The sequence below is a fragment of the Hemitrygon akajei genome, chromosome 13 (assembly GCF_048418815.1).
Source record: "Hemitrygon akajei chromosome 13, sHemAka1.3, whole genome shotgun sequence".
Lineage (NCBI taxonomy): Eukaryota > Metazoa > Chordata > Chondrichthyes > Myliobatiformes > Dasyatidae > Hemitrygon > Hemitrygon akajei.
The window spans coordinates 44,068,595-44,082,417 of NC_133136.1; the positions used below are offsets into that span (position 1 = coordinate 44,068,595).

Below are 13,823 nucleotides of genomic sequence, written 5' to 3' on the forward strand. Positions count from 1 at the left end.
TTGCATTCCTGCATATGTCAAAATAAAACTCAAAATTATTAAAAATCATCGCTTTGTGAATCAGCATCCACTGGCCGATTCAAAATGGCGGAGCAGACTCAATGGGCCAAATGGCCTAATTCTGCTCCTATATCTTATGGCCCAAGTGGATAACGTAACACAAGCACATTCAAACGACGCTATTGAAAGACTGTTCATTCCATAATGTGTAGCATCATTTCTGGCATCTCCAAGCCTGAATGCTTGAAACCACAGTGAGCAAAACGGTTCTGAATTGTCTTACTGCTTATTTCTAGCCAACTATCAGTGACAAAAGTCACTGATTTTTGAACACAAGCACACACAACTGTGCTATTTCAAAACTGTTTGCTCTGAACACAGCATAGTGTTTGACAGTCATACACGTGACTGACATTAGTTAAAAACAATTTGGCAACACTCTCCTGTCCGCATTAAGTGGCATAGTGTCCCAAATAAATGAAGGAAACCCCGGCTATTTTCTCAATTAGTTTTTGTTCTTTAAGAATTGTCCCCAATAAGCAGCTGCCTGATTATCTGATGACCCAATTAACTGGAATCCATTGTATTATCTCTCAGTCCTAGATGTTATACATCTTATTTTAAGACTGGAACCCTTGATTATAGATTCTTCAGTTGGAAACATAACCCCTGCATCCAACGTATGACACACCTTTAAAGTTTGCAAGCTTGGACCTGATGTCCTCTCATTCTTCTAAACTATAAGGAATTCTGTCCTAATCTACTCAACCTCTCTTCATATGGCAACTCCCCCCACCCCACACATCTCCGGAACATCTCTAGGGAACCTTTGATGAACTCCCTCCACAGTATACAGTATATATCTTTTTGTAGTTGCTCTACAAGAAATGTTCCGCATGCTTCTTTCTCTAGAACTTTAACCCCGAAATGTTAAATATATCCAAGGGATGCTTTATTTTTGGTAGAAATTCTGACTGAAAAACCTGAAACCAACTCAGTAACTTTTGGTATAAATGATAAAACACTTTCATTTATGAAATTCCTTACTGAGGTTTCCATGTCAAAAAATACACAACAAACTACTTCCGAACCCTGAACCTTCAAATCAAAGAATAAAAAATGTACCGGTAGTTAAAAAACACTTTGCATGATTATAAAGCATTTGGAGCATCAAACTACAGCCTTCTGCAGACCTTGCAGAAAAGAAGAAAGAACAAGCATTTCTGTAGTGCCTTTCATTTTTCAAAGTGTCCTGAAGTATTTCCCTGCCAATTAATTATTTCTGATGTGCAGTCACTATTGTAACTACCTAGGTAAATGTAGTAATCAAATGTAATCTGTGTGTTATATTTCTGTGTTGCATATACAATAAAACACCTCTCCTAAATCAAAGGCAAAGAAAGTCGGCTATATTACCAAATAACATTCTGTATTACATAGTTGAAACACCATATCGTGCAGTACTGAACAAGCAATGCCACTATGCATCCATTAGTAGTTTTAAAAATGTCCCTTCTTTACTGCATCTGTATGTAAACCTTCCTACCCAGATATCTATTTCTATCCATACATATTCTTATATACATATATAAAAGTTTATATTTATAGCAACAGAAGACGTAAGCCTTATTTAAAGGGAGCACCTTAGTAAGATGTCCGTTTACTTGCTGTAATTTCAATTATTCCCATGCGTTTGATAATCATTAATACTTCAGCATGTTTCACTTACTGTCTCAAAACATTATCAGCATCAACAATTTTGATTCTTTAAGCAGTAGGTGGAAAGGGTTTAAAGAAGTATACATTGATTGCTGAAGGCAGAAATTAAATAGAACATACAGCTACAGAAGGGTTGTTCCTGTGCTGTACTGTATTGTGTTCGAAATTTCAAAGTTGTTCCAATTAGAAAATTCAGAACAACTGCATTGAAAGTATTTATACAAATGCTATAACATGTTAAATCAAATTAAACGGAAAAGCAATGTGCTGAATGCAGCAATTTAAAGCATAGCTTTATTTGGTGAAGTGCTGGCAAAGCTAGTGGTTCTGTCAGATGTTGTTGGACATATGGAGAGAGCTAGCCACAGTGGCTGAGCAATTTTAAGTGTTCTACTGATTGGGTGAAATTTTATTCAGGATTTAGTGACATGGAGAGATATCGGAAAGCTTTTGAAAATTTCAATAATAAATGTCTATGTTTAACCTTGCCCTTTTCGGATGCAAGTTTATTGACCTGGAATATTAACTCTGTTTACCCCTCCAAAGTTTCACCTGACTTTCAAGTATTTTTTCCATTTTATTTGCATTTTCCAGCATCCATCAAAAAAAGAAAGCATGGAAGAAAAATGCAAGTTTCAACAAACACACCAGGATTAGTTTCAGGTCATCAAGATGGCCCGGGAGCACTGAACTAATTTTTGAACTGTGATCACTCTTGGAAATTGCAAATACAATAGTGAGTTTCTGTGGCTCTAAGTGCTAGGTCCGATAAACAATAATGAGATTGCTGGAAATCCAAAGGAACACACATGAAATGCTGAAGGAACTCAGTAGGTCAGGTAGCATCTATGGAAATGAATAAACAGTCGATGTTTTGGGCTGAGACCCTTCCTCAGGACTGGAAAGGAAGGGGGAAGATGCCAGAATAAAAAAGGTGTCGGGAGGGAAAAGAGGATAACTAGAAGGTGATAGGAATAGGAATGGGAATTGGAATTAAAATGTTTGGCCACTGTGCAGTTCCGCTTTTGGTGGATGGAGTGGAGGTGTTCGACAAAGTGGTCCCATCCCTGTTCTGACATGTTGGTCCATGGCCTCCTCTTGTGCCGTGATGAGGCCATCACAGAGTGGAAGAGAAACATCTTACATCCTGTCTGGGTAGCCTCCAACCTGATGGCATGAACATCAATTTCTCATTCCCTTCCCCTCCTGTCTTCTTCTATTCCCCACTCTGTTCACTTACCCCTTCTTCCTTGCCCATCACCTACCCCTGGGCCCCCTCCATCTTCCCTTTCTCCTCTGGTTCACTCTCCTCTCCAGCTCTTTATCTTTTCTACCCACCTGGCTTCACCTATCACCTTCTAGCTATCCACCTTCCCCTCCCCCAGCTTTTTATTCTGACATCTTCACCCTTGTTTTCTAGTCCTGAAGAAGGGTCAACAAAGCATCAACGGTTTATTCATTTCCATGGATACTGCCTGACCTGCTGAGTTTCTCCAGCGTTTTTTGTGTGTGTGCGCTTTGAATGAGATAAAGAGCTGTTATCTTTTTAAATGGGGACCTACTGTCAAACTAACTGAGGTAGATGATCAGCACATAGTCTTTGCCTTCATATCAAGGATGGCCTCTGTTACACAGTGTGGCACTACCACTGTGCCACAAAATACTTCTGACATTCAACTCTGGGTACCTGTGAGGCACTGTGGACCATTAACAGCTAATACACAGCCCCATTATCATGTCCAGCTTATCCCTCTCTCAGGCAGCCTGCAGATCAATAAGGAGTGTAGAAGGGCATCCTGGGGTTAACCCAGGCATGCTGAGTGAAGTTGCAATACAGGACTACATATGTGCTAAACTGCAAAAATAACAAGCAATAGGCAGAGCTAAGCAATTTCACAGCCAACAGATCAGAGTGAAAATCAGAAGTCCTATCACATCCTAGTGGTGGACAATTTAACAACTATTAGGAAGAAGAGATTTCAACAGCATCCTCATCGTCAAGAGTAACAGGGTACAGTGAAAGGAAAGTCTAAGGTATTCACAACTGTGTTCAGCCAGCAGTATGGAAAGCACAATCCACCTCAGCTTTCTTCTCAGATGCACACCATCGCAGACGCCAGTCTTCAGGTAATTTCACGTCAAAATCATTATCTGTTCCCTAACATTCACAATACTAAAGTGCCAGGTAATCATCATTTCAAACAAGAGAGAGTCTGTATAAGTTTATCATGGAAAAGAGAGTAGCCACAGAAGGAATGATTTCCCCTTAAGGACCAAAGTGTTTGGTGCTGGGGTGCGGGCAAGACCCTAAGTACATATCCCACCTGTATTCACCAGTGAGAAGAGCATAGTAGACAGTGAGCTCAATTGAGAAACTGGATCATATCAATGTTACAAAGGGGAGTGTTAGAAATCATGGAATGCATGAGAGTGGTTAAATCCCCAAGGAAGTATGAGATCATGTTATTGGAAAAAAGGGGAGAGATTAGTTTGGCCCCGTTACGGCCTTTTTCATCTTCATTAGCCACAGGCCAAGTGCTAGAAATCCCAAGGATAGTTAATATTGCTCTGTATTTAAAAGGGGCAGCAGGGATATGTTAGGTAACTAGAGGCCAATGAGCCTTCCATCAGTGATTGGGAAATTATGGGGAAAATTCTGAGGGCTAGGATTAATGTCCATTTGGAAAGGCAGGGGTTGACCAAGCATGGACAAAAAGCTTTGTGTGAAGGAAGTCATGCTTAATGCATGAGTAGTTTGACTGAGTGTTTTAAAGAGGTAACAGAGTGATAGACATTGTCCATATGAACTTTAATAAGATATCTAACAAGGCTCTGCATAGTAGTTGCTCCAGAAGCTTAAGGTACATGGGATTAAAGACAAGTGTATCCATATTTGCTTTGGTGATTGGAGGCAGAGGGTGATGAAGAAAGACTGATTTTCCAGTATCTGTGACCAGTGACGGATCGACAGATATCTGAATAGGCAAGGCATTTGAGGATATGAAACTAATAAAGCCAAATGGGATTAATGTAAATGGACAAAAGAGATGGTGTGGATGTTGTGGGCAAAAGGGCCCATTTTTGCACTATAGAATACTATGACTTTAAGAGTTTGTATGAGGCTGGTTGTCTTGCACTAAGTGACTCACCCCCTGACACTTCAAAGCACTTCGACTATGCACAGGACTCAATTCTGGAGTGTTATGGAACACTGTTCACTTCTCTAGATGGCAGAAGCTTCAACAACAATCAAGAGGCTCAATCCAATTCAAGTCAAAGCAAACAACTTGGTTGGCACCTTATCTACAACCCTAAATATTTGTTTCCCCCCCCCCCCCCCATCACTGTCTCACCACGGTTGTAGTGCATCATGTTTACAAAATAAGGCTACTATGACAGCACCTCAAGAGAAACAAGGTCTACAAGAGCATGGGAGAACCAAGTACTTCAACTCAAATCACACACCTTCCTGCTTTAGAAACATATCACTGCTCCTTCATTATTGCTGGCTCCAAATCCTGAAACCCCGACAAAGCAACACTATGAAAGCATCTCCAGCAGAAAGTCTGCAATTGTTCAAGGAAGCTGCTTACCAGCATCTTTATAAAGGTTATTTGGGATGGATAAGAAATGCTGGTCCTGAGTCCCTGCTAAATCATGAGAAAGGAATTAGAAAAATATTTGAGGGATATTGACCAATATTTTTGTGCTTCATGTTCTCCCCTGATTTCCTGCAGTTCCATGGAACTAATCAAAACAAGTACACAATGGCTCTTGAGGGATTTAAACCATCTTAAGGAAAAAGCCAGTAAATAGTTTGTCCTTGCAAGTGTTTCTGTAGCCGCAGGTGGATTGTTATTGGCACTCAGGGGCTACTTTGGAGATTTCTGAGCTGTAAATTTCTGGGATTTATGAACTTAGGACCAATTTAGTAGCATGCAAAATTATCATATATAACTATAACTATATCTATGATATATGAGTTTTTCTTAATTTGTAAAGAAAGTAGTATAAATTATGTTTATGCAAATTACACTTTCTTCACTTGTGTTTTAACCTTTTAAATTCTTCTTGTTTATTCTAACTTCTAACATTTTAATGAGATTCTTAAAATTAAACTGACAAGTAAGATGTCTATAGATTCCCTCATGGATTCTCTCCTCATTGCTAAAAATAATTTAGTGCTTAAATAAGGAGTCAAAAATGCTTCGAAATTCAAAAAATATTTGTATTGAATAAGTCCTATCAAGCAATAATGTAGAGGGATGTTTTGTGAACTTGCACATTTGAAATAAATGCTTGAAGGATAATATTCCTACCCTAAAATTATGCCAGAATAATAAAGAATAAGAGGAATTTAAGAAACTGTTTGCTCTATATGCCTGAACTTGGCTGGTAATCTTATTTTATAAATATATATATATATACACACACACCAACACATATACCAATCAACTCTCTAATAATGGGTCCCTTTGTCAATGTTTAATCTACATCAGCGATGATGAACATTTCAGGGTATCTACTGCAAGTTTCTTATCAACAATAATTCAGGTAGGTTACCACAGCTGAGGAGATTTTGCTATGTGTGGGATCACTCTACAAATTAATTCAGGTTCCCTTTGCAGCAGTAAAAATGGAAACTCATTTAAACCAGTTTATATTAGCACCACTGGACCTTTATGTAGGTTAAATCAGCAACAAGGCTGCACTTCAGTAATACTTCACCCGCAGTCTCGTCCTCAGACTATCAGCAGTGAACGGATTCAAACGTGGTCCATGAACATTACCTCACCATTCACATTTACACTCTTTATTTGTAACGTGTGGCTATTTTTACGTCTTGCAAAGCTGTGCTGCCACAAAACAATAAATTTCATGACATGTCTGGGATAATTAACCTGATTCTGATTTTGAAGGCAGAATGTTAGTTAGCACACTGGTGGGCGAGACTGGCCTTTACTTTGCATTAAAAGATTAAAAAATTGGGATTGGCAACCCCAAATTACATCAGTATTCGTGTGAAATAATTTCACACATTAAAACCACCAGAACATTTAGAACTTCTTTTTCTCTGCCAATGATTGGATACAATATTGTGAGTTTTAGTTAATTTCAGCTGTGCATATGTCTTTATTTATTTATTGGCATTCTTCTATCTGCATGAGATGATAAATTTTGCAGCTTAAGAGAGAGAATGCATGGTGTCTCGTGTGACTAAATAGTCTAGAACAAGATTTGCCAATCTAAGGCAGTGGCTGCATGTATGTGTATCATAATTGGACAGTTCAAATGCCAAATGCTTCTTAAAGAATCTTTTCTCTTCTATCTATTGGAACAAATTCACCTGATGAGGTTCGATGTTCTCACTTGTTCCAGCTATTTATCAGGATTAACCATCGGTCAGGATTAATTCCCTTTGCCTTCACTTTTATCGTGGGCCTTGCACATGTCGCTAGGTTTCTCTGATATAACTAAGACAAAGGCAGATAGTGGTAGAGGCTTCCAAGACATATATCAGACAATGTGGAAAAGATACTGTAGGATGTTGGAAAATATGAATGGCTTCTTTGGGCAGAAACTGGCAAAAGAGACTCAATCCAGAAATCCTTTAGAGATAATGGATGTGGGGAGGGAGAAGAAGGTAAGCCACGATAAATGTTGTGATACTGAGAAACTCAAGGGCATCTTGAAGTCCAGAGTTCCCTGAATGTTTCACAAGCCAAGTAGACACAGTGTTTAAGAAGGTAAAAGGAATACTTGGATTTATTGGCTGACATATAGAATGAAAGAGTAGAGGTGTCCTACTAGAAACATTATAAAGCATAATTTACGCTTCATCTGCTGTGCCATGTTTTCATGTCCATAGAATGGGAAGGAACGATTGTTCCCAACCTTTCTTATGCCATGGACCCCTACCATTAACAGAGGGGTCTAGGAACCCCTTCTCTGGTGTGTAGATTTACTAAAGACTTACCACTTAACAAAACAAGAACTGCCTGGACCACAGAGGTTTAATTTATAATATTATGAGATAGGAATAATTTATTTCCATTGGAAAAAAGTCAGTGCTGGAGGCACAGATGTGAGACAGAGGGATCAGAGTGAAATTAAGGACAAAATGAGGTTTTAGCAATATGCAGCGAGATTCTAAAACTTACTGTCTGAAATTATGATGGTGGATAAATCTTTACAACTATACAAGCATACCTGAAAGGTTATAGACCAGGAGCTGGGAACTGGGATGAGTCTAAATTGTTCCTTTTGTCTAATGTTGTAAACTGTAGTTCACTTAATTCCGTGATACAGCTCCATGCAAAGCTCTAACTAAAACCATGTGGCAATCCTGACTGTGGAATAATTATTGGCCAGGACAGCAAAGGTAACTTAAGTCTTCTCTAATATAGTTCCATTGGAGAATTGACAAGTTTTAACATTTGGACAACAAGGCAGAAACTCCATTAGTGTTGCACTCTCTCTGTACTACAATTAAAGAGCCAATTTATTTCAAACATACTTAATTAGCTATAAAAGATATTGGGATGTAAATGCAAACCATTACTTTATTGGGGTTAGATCATTCTCATTGGATACACTGTTGCATTAACCCATAATTTATTTTTATTTCTATGCATTTCCTCTTTAAGAACACTATGTCTAGTTCTTAGTGTGATCAAAAGCTTGGACGTGACAATAAAGAAAAGCAGCCATCCTTCCATCGTGGCCAATAGTGGATGTGCATTGTACTGTAGGTTCACAAGTGGAGGAGCTAAACCAGTTAGGGTTTACACTAGCAGCAAGGATTTGATAAACTGTAAATGCAATAATATGGTAAGAATATCATATAACCCAACATTAAAATAAAAAAACATGCTGTTGCATATTGAAATTGGGAAAACAAATGAAGTATCACTGGAAAGTCTACAATACGAGGGGTGATTGATAAGTTCGTAGCCTAAGGTAGAAGGAGATAATTTTAGAAAACCTAGCACAATTTATTTTTCAACATAGTCCCCTCCTTCTACCTTAGGCCACAAACTTATCAATCACCCCTGATGCTTTATTAACTTCAAACTTTCTGTATAATCACTCAAAGAGTTGAACTGCATGTGCATGTAACGAGAGCTGTATAACTCATCTCCCTCTACCTTAGGCCACGAACTTATCAATTACCCCTGCTGTGGACACTTCCTGGAGGTCCAAGATCCGTATGCTCCACAACCACTGGACTAAGTGTGTAAATGCAGGAGGAGACTATGTTGAAAAATAAATGTGCTAGGTTTTCTAACATTGACTCCTTCTACCTTAGGCCACGAACTTATCAATCACATCTTGTATCTTTATGAGCAAGAAAAAATCTGCAGATGCTGGAAATCTGAGCAACACACACAAAATACTGGAGGAACTCAGCAGGCCAGGCAGGATATCAATGGACTAGAGTAGAGTTGACGTTTTGGGCCAAGACCGTTCAGCAGGACAGGAGAAAAAAAGCTGAGTAGATTTAAAACAAAGGTGGAGGGAGGGGAGACAGAAACTTAAGTTGATAGGTGAAATCTGAAGGGGGAAAGATGAGGTTAAGAGCTGGGAAGTTGATTGGTGAAGGAGATACAGGGCTGGGGAAGGGGGATTTTGATAGAAGAGGACAGAAGGCCATGGAAGAAAGAGAAGGGGGGAGGAGCACCAGAGGGAGATGAAGAGTGGGCAAGGAGATAAGGTGAGAGATGGAAAAGGGGATGAGGAATGGTGAAAGAGGTAGGGGGGAGGTATTGCTGGAAGTTTGAAAAATCGATGTTCATATCAGAAGTTCTCGAACTTCCAGTAATGCCCCTCTCCCATTCACCATATCCACTTAAGCTCAGCCTTTCAAGATTCAATGATACCCCACTCATTAATTCGGAGAATGGGCAAAGAAGTGGCAGATGGAATACAGTGCCGGAAAGTGTATGGTCATGCACTTTGACAGAAAGAATAAAAGCATAAATGGGGAGAAAGTTCAAAAATCTGAGGTGCGAAGGGACTTGGGAGTCCTTGTGCAGTATTCCCTAAATGTTAATTTGTAGGTTGAGTCGGTGGTGAAGAAGGTGAATGCAATGTTAGCATTCATTTCAAGAGGACTAGAAAAGCAAGGAAGTAATGCTGAGGCTTTATAAGGCAATGGAGAGGTCCTGCTTGAGGTATTGTGAGCAGTTTTGGGCCTCTTATTTAAGAAAGGATCTGCTGAATTCGAGAGATGTCGGAGGAGGTTCACGAGTATTTCTGGGAATGAAAGGGTTATCATATGAGAAGCGATTAATGGTTTTTACTTGCTGGAATTTAGAAGAATGAGGGAGGAATCTCCTTGAAATCTATTGAATACAGAAAGGCCTAGATACAATAGGTGTGGAGAGGATACTTCCTATGGTGGGGAAGTCAAGTTCTCAGAATAGGGGACATCCATTAAGAGTAGAGATATTTAAGGCTGAGGTGGGTAGGTTCTTGATTAGTCCAGGTGTGAAAGCAGTACACACAAAATGCTGGAGGAACTCAGCAGGCCAGGTAGCATCTATGGAAAAGAGTACAGTCAATGCTTCTGGCCAAAACCCCCAGGTATGAAAGGTTATGGGGAGAAGACAGGAGATTGGGGCTGAGAGGGAAATGGATCAATCATGAAGAAATGGCGGAGCAGACTCAATGGGCCAAATGGCCTAATTCTGCTCCTATATCTTATGGTCTTATGGACTTATTATGAATAATTAAGCATCATTGGGAGAATAGGTATCTATTAGATACCTAAACCTCCTTTCAGAATGAAAAAAGGAGTTGTTAATATAGTAACAATAACTCCTCACATGCTGCATTATACACAACTTGGCCATAAAGTATTTAATATCACAACATTTGATAAGCACAAGTGGGGTACTGGCTGATGTAAAATTCACTGTGATCTCCTTGAAGACAAATCAGTCAGCCCTGAAGTTAAGAAAAGAATTTGCCTTTTTTTTAATCTTGATTCAGTCTGGGATTTTTTTGTCTGTTTTTTTTTGCCTCCCACAGGAAATCGTATGGAGAGGATTGCGTTGCTTAGTGGCACTCTGTAACCACTCAGGCAGGCTCCGTGGACCGATTGATCTTCTCCTGTCAGTCACTGAGATGAATCCAGAAGATAAGGATCTGGACGACCAAACTCCTCAACAGCTTTGGGGAAGTGACGACTAAAGCAGACCGCAGAATCCAGTAAACGAATCGGTTAAATATAAATACATAAATACATTTAACTTGACAAGCTAACTCAAAGCGTAGGCAATTCAGGAAACTCCCCAGTGGTAGCCTTTGTAAAAAGAGATAATGAATAATAAAGAAGTGGAAAGGTAGATTAAAAAAAAAGACTGGTTATTAAAAGAATTATTTTGAATCAAGAAACCACTAAATGGTCTCCTTTAGGCCTAGTGCTGGAATTTGCTATCAATTCTAGTTAACAGTAAATTATCTGGATTTAGAAATGGAATATAATGTAACTGAATTTGCAAAAGGTAACAGGAATTAGATGATGCAGCTCTGAAGCTACAGAATGAGTTGACTGAGGCATGCATTTGATCAGAGTAGTAAACACAAACAATCACAGAGGGCTGTGCTTAGGAAGTAAAACCTGTATGTGCATTTCATGAATGATGCTGAACTAGCTAAGAATAAAGAGTTTGACCAGCCACACAGGAAACTGGATGTTGATGCAGCTGTGAGGGAGAGGAGAGTGGGGGATGTGAGCAGTAGCGCAGGACCCCCTCAATCATCCCGTGGGATGATGGGAACACTCTCTCACATTCACTCAATGACGTTCAGGATGTGTTAAATTCCTGTCCAGATCATGACAAAATTAAAAGGCCCACATATGGCCATATAGACAGTTGAAGTCAGAGGGTGGCTGTCAGAACAATGATCGTTCTTGGTGAGCTCCACCCACCGCTTCCTGCACCTTCTGCTCCTTTCCTTTAGGAAAATATATTATCCCTGTGCCCTGGTTTTCTGCTCACCTAGTTAGCAGATAGTCTCGGAAACCTTAAAACCATCCTCCAGCAACTCTAATGCCCATTTTTGAAGAGAGTGGGAAATTCCTACAGTCTCTCATCTCTTATATTGTTGTACTTTACTCACAGAAATCTGGTAATATACCTCAAATCAAAATGAAAAACTAATGTTTTGTTGTAAGTGATTTGTTCGTTAGTTTCTGAATTTGGATCAAGCTAATTTCAGATGTGCTACATTAACAATTTTCCTGACCTAGTACCAGATTTTCTCTCCTCAGCCTTTACCCTGAATGCACCCTTCACTGGCATGGAAGCAAAATGACAAATACTGTTGTTTGTATTTTTATTATCACTGTTGAGATATTAAATTTTATTTTTGCTCTGGGAAGCATTTATTAGGAGTTAACTGCCCCTGATCTACAAAAAGCAAGAATGCTACACCACTTTATGTATAACAATATTGTATAATCAAGAAATTAAAGATTAACAACAAATAAAAGGTGTGCCAAAGGAAGTTCACAATCTGGTAGAATTTCATCCTCAGTTTGAAAGTGAGAAATGCAAATTCAAAACTAAAGTCCTAAATGTTAGATATGAGGGAGAAAGTTGGTTAATATTGATTGGGAAATTAGATTAAAAACTATGATAATAGCTAAGCAGTGGATAAATATAGTTGAAAATAGATTCCAATAAGAAATATGATCCAACTTAAGCTAACAAAGCTGATATTAGATTGAAATAAAACACTTTTAAAATTGCAGAAAATAGTAACAGATTCAAGGATTGGAAACGTATTAGAAATCAGCAAAATGTCTAAAAAATTAATAAGGATAAATAATATGAAAATAAACTAGCAAGAAATATGAAAACAGATTTTGAGGTGATCTGCAATCATGTTAAAATGGTGTAAACACTGGTTTTTCAAAATGTGAGAGAAGTGAATACTGGAGAATTTGGAAATAGCAATGACTGCTAAAATAGTTAGAGGATATAAGGTAAAGGTGGCTTTTGGAATTAGATCTGTTCTGACCTTATTTATGTCATAGCAGAAAACGCTCCAGGAGTCAAATAGCTTACTGCTGTTCCTTTGTTCCCAGGTCCCTGATAATGAATTCGAATAATTTCTCCAGGACTTACAGGTCAGCAATTTCGTATTTTATTCCTCGCTCCTTTCTTGAATAGTGATGCAACATTAGTGCATAATTTTCCCCATACCTTTGTCATTTTTTCTGATTCTATTAAATGCTTTTCAACTTTATTTTAATTGATTATTAATGTTTTAATTGTTTTTAATTAATGTGTTTAATTGTTTCAAGTATGTGAATGAATTAAGTTTTCTTGTAGCTCAGAAATATAATGCATCAGGAATTGTTCTTAAACTGGGAAACTTGCATAAAACTGGGCTTGCTTTAGAAGTGTGAGTCATCTGATACCTGCAGTGAATTCTAGTCAGGAACCATTCTGGTAGGATATATTCTGCCAAAATTGATAGCATTACTAAATAATGATATAATGAGAGCGATAATATTGTAATAACCTCAATCATTTTCCATGCAACAAGACAAAAATTGTTCAGCAAATTGTCCTTTTATTACAAGCTATCCAACACATAATTTTTGCTTCAATTTGAATGGATGCAAAGTGTTTTGTATTGTATTGAAGGTGAAAGAGGAAATAAAGTATTATGCAAAATTGCTGCCCTTCTGTCTTTTCTATTGTGTATTAAGACACTAGACTAAGTGTGGCTGCAAGCAGTCTCACAGTGGAAGCTGATCTCACAATTGAGCTCTTAACATACAACAGAAAACAGTTGTGACGCAAGTGGCTTCAGATTTTGATTTTTAACAATAAGCCTGATCAAAAAGAGCAATCCAGCTGACTGAAATGTTTCGAGATATGTTTCAAGTTTTTCTATTCTATTCGTTTTCCAAAGAACGAGAAAAGAGATTTTCAATGGGTACTTGAGATAATGCAAATTTCCTTTGTCAGTAACATATTTTACTTGTAGATCAGTTAATAATCTTTTCCGACAAGCCATGCTGCAGTAACTAGGCAACAGGCAGAACACTTCAGTCAGACATGCTACAGCTGAGCCTGACACTA

The 13,823-nt window shown here is 38.4% G+C and overlaps 1 long non-coding RNA gene across 1 annotated transcript in view; it reads left to right on the top strand.

Moving 5' to 3' along the window:
• The first annotated feature begins 12,766 nt into the window (after positions 1-12,766).
• Positions 12,767-13,823, top strand: part of LOC140737488 (uncharacterized) — a 68,870-nt gene continuing 67,813 nt past the window's right edge. The window contains exon 1 of the long non-coding RNA XR_012101168.1: positions 12,767-12,859. This is a non-coding gene — a long non-coding RNA (uncharacterized lncRNA). The remainder of the gene's footprint in view (positions 12,860-13,823) is intronic.